Here is a 3,756-nt window from a genome sequence, read left to right as displayed (position 1 = left end):
CAAAGAAGTATCGATTGATCCATCCACATGATTTGTATTAGGAGGGTTAATATCCATGCAACACTCTCTCTCTAAGACTACAACTTGCTTGAATGTTACAAATGCAATGAGGACAAATTGTGTAAGTTTAATAGCTAGTATTAACAATCCATGCAACATTATCTCAAACCTGCTTGAGCTCCATGTCATGCTACAAACCCGATGAATCGCATCAATCATCATTGTGCCAATGGTAATTGGTTCCTTGAATGTGTTGCACATGAAATCCATACCTTAATTTCCACTTGAAGTTCGGTTCATATGTGAAAACTGTTTCACAGTGTGAAACACTATTTCATGTGGCACAAAAACAAAACAAACACGAAATTTAATTTTTCGTCAAGTCCGGCATGAGAACCGTTTCACGAGGTGAAACATCAGAGTTTCACATGGGAAAAAAAATAAAAAATAGAAAAAAATTGAAATTTAATTTCCACGTGAAGTCCGGTTTACGTGTGAAAATCTTTTCACGTGGAAAAAAATTAAAAAATAAAAATTTAATTTCCACGTGAAGTTCGGTTCACTCGGGTGAAAACTTTTTACGGCGTGAAACACTAGGTCATGCATGAAAAAGAAAATAAAAAAAAGTAAAATTTAATTTTCATGTGAAGTCTGGGTCACGTGCGTGAGACACTAGTTCACAGGGCACAAAAAAAAAGAAATTTAATTTTTCATGAAGTTCGGCATGAAAACTATTTGATGTCGTGAAACATCAGAGTTTCACGGCGTGAAATATTAAAGTTTCATGTCAGAAAAAAATAAAAATTTAATTTCTACGTAAAGTGTGGTTCACGTGTGAAAAAAAAAATCAGAACTTAATTTCCACGTGAAGTCCGCGGTTCACGCATGAATATTATTTCACAATGTGAGACACTAGTTTACGCGACCAATGTAAAAAATAATAATTTAACTTCCACGTGAAGTTTGGATCACGCCTGAAAATCGTTTCATGGTGGGAAACACTAGTTCACGCGCGGCACCAAAAAAAAGAAGCAGCAAAATTTAGTTTTTCGTGAAGTTCGGCGCTCGAAATTCGTTTCACGGTGTGAAACATCAGAGTTTCACGTGGGAAAAAAAATAAAATCAAAATTTAATTTCCACGTGAAGTTCGCTTCACACGTGAAAACCATTTCATAGCATGAAACACTAGTTCACAAGGAAAATTTTAAAAAAACTTGAAAGTTAATTTCCACGTGAAGTTTGGTTTACGCGTGACAACCATTTCACGGCGTGAAACACTATTTCAGGCGACAAAAAAAATAAAAATAAAAATAAAAAATAAAAAATTAATTTCCACGTGAAGTCAGGTTCACCCGTGAAAACCATTTCACGACGTGAAACACTAGTTCACACGGTCAAAAAAATAGAAATTTAATTTTCACGACGTGAAAAATGAGAGTTATAAGTGGGAAAAAAAATCAAAAGTTAATTTCCACGTGAAGTCCGGTTCATGCGTGAAAACCATTTCACGGCGTAAAACACTAGATCACGCGGCAAAAAGAAACAAAAAAAAAACTAATTTGAAATTTAATTTCCACGTGAGGTCCGGTTCACGTATGAAAACCATTTCTCGACATGAAACACTAGTTTATGTATTAAAAAAAAGTAAAAAACTAAAATTTAATTTCCATGTGAAGTCTGGTTCATAAATTAAAATCATTTCACGGCATAAACCACTGCTTCACGTAGCACCAAAAAAAAAAAGAAATTTAATCTTTTGTAAAGTTCCAACGTGAAAACCGTTTCACGACGTGAAACATCAGAGTTTCACGTGGGGAAAAAAAGTCAAAATTTAATATCCACATGAAGTCCGGTTCACGCATGAAAACCATTTCATGGCGTGAAACACTAGTTCACGGCGGCCAAAAAAATAAAAAATAAAAAATAAAAATTTAATTTCCAGTTGAAGTCCGGTTCACGTGTGAAAACCGTTTCATGGCGTGAAAAACAAGGTCACAAGGCACCCAAAAACATAGTAAAGTCATCTCATCCATCCGAGGGGAAAAGTGAAGGAGATTAGTGAATGCTTGGTGATACTCTTCATAGACTTGCCCTTCTGGACTACTTCCAAGAATTCATTCATTTTATCTTCTCAGAAACCAAGTGGATAAAATCGCTCAAACAAAGGTAATCCCTTATATCATCCCATGACATGTTACTTTGATCTAGCCCATTGGTCTTACAATAAATATTCCATCCAACCCTGGCTACTCAAATTGCTTTCAATTGAGCCAAAGCCAAATTACTTTTCTCATTATATCCGGCCATGTCAAGAAGTACTCATCCATAGATTCAATCTAGGAGTCCATAGCTTTATCGAGATTCCTTCCCTCTCCTTTGAAAAATCCCAACTGTGATTTATGCAAGGCTTCTCGTACATCATTATTAAGTGGCTCATTATCATCTATGAGGTTAGCATCATTGTAGTTTTAGTGTGTAAGCTTTGGGAATTTCAATGCAACTTTATTACATTATCGTTGTGTAGTAACACACTTCATAATTTAATAAGTCTCACTAATTTTTTATCTTTGTTTAAATAAAAATACATAGAAGGGGGGAAAATGTTTTATTACATTTACTAAATTTATTCCATCATCTGAGATCCTCTTCTAGTAGTTTAAAGTAATCAAGGGAGGTGTTAATATATAATAATTACAAACTTTGCTCGAGATAAGTACAATGAGAGATGATAAAGTCTAGCAATGTATTCATCTAAGGGTAAAGGGGTACTATCAAAAAATCTATATTCTTCTATTAAGTCTAATTTCTCCATTATCATTGATAGGCTAAGGGTTAATGCGTAGAAGGATCAATGATCCAAACTTTTTTCCAGTATGAATCTCCTCTTAACCACTATATCATGACCATAAGAAAAGATGCAAGTAGGACTAACCAAAGTAATATGCTTTGACCTCTAGAAAGCATCATTCTGTTGTATCTCTATCTGAGGATGCACAAAATCTATGTTCTTTACTTCTTGAGTATAGGCTATGGTCTAGTTTTTCCACAATAAGAGCCTACATCAATTCAAAATTATTTTATTAACTTAATCCCTTTTATTTGCTATTCCAGGCAAAATTTATTTTTTTTTAAATTTTTTTTATCTTTTCACCTTATTAGTCTCTAGCATGACTTATAAACAATGTACGTTCATTTCCATGGTCAGTATATAAACAATGTACGTTCATTTCCATGGTCAGTATATAAACTTACAATATGGGAGAGATAAGCTCAAGGAATTTAGCCTTGTAATGAACTCTCCTAAGGGTAGGCGTTCGTCTCCTTATATAGTATACTTCTTTGCTAACCTCAGCTTCTCCACCATAATCATCACGAGAATGAGGTTTTGCTTGACATAGGCTTGGTATCTTAAGTTTATATAAAGGATGTAAATTTGTTGGATACCCTACCCTTTCTGGCTCTTCATAGAAAGCATTGTTTAGAGTGGAAAAGGCTCTCCCGTATGTTCTTCATAACTCATTCTTTGGCTAGATAGGGACTAGATGATGTATCTTTCGTAGCCCAACACTATTCTATCCTGGCATTCGTTAATCCTTGTAAGTCCCGACAACTAGGAAGACATCTTTCCTATGCCTGGTTTTCATCTTTGTTGAGAATCTTTATCATTAAAAATTATTAATCTCTCATAGGAAAAAAAGAGCATAAATTATTATAGGGACACATTATCTAAGAATTTCAAAAACTACTAGAACTATC

The sequence above is a fragment of the Cibotium barometz genome, chromosome 35 (assembly GCF_041138505.1).
Source record: "Cibotium barometz isolate CiBa-2024 chromosome 35, ASM4113850v1, whole genome shotgun sequence".
NCBI classification, from domain to species: Eukaryota; Viridiplantae; Streptophyta; class Polypodiopsida; order Cyatheales; family Cibotiaceae; genus Cibotium; species Cibotium barometz.
Note: the sequence above shows the minus strand (reverse complement) of the source record.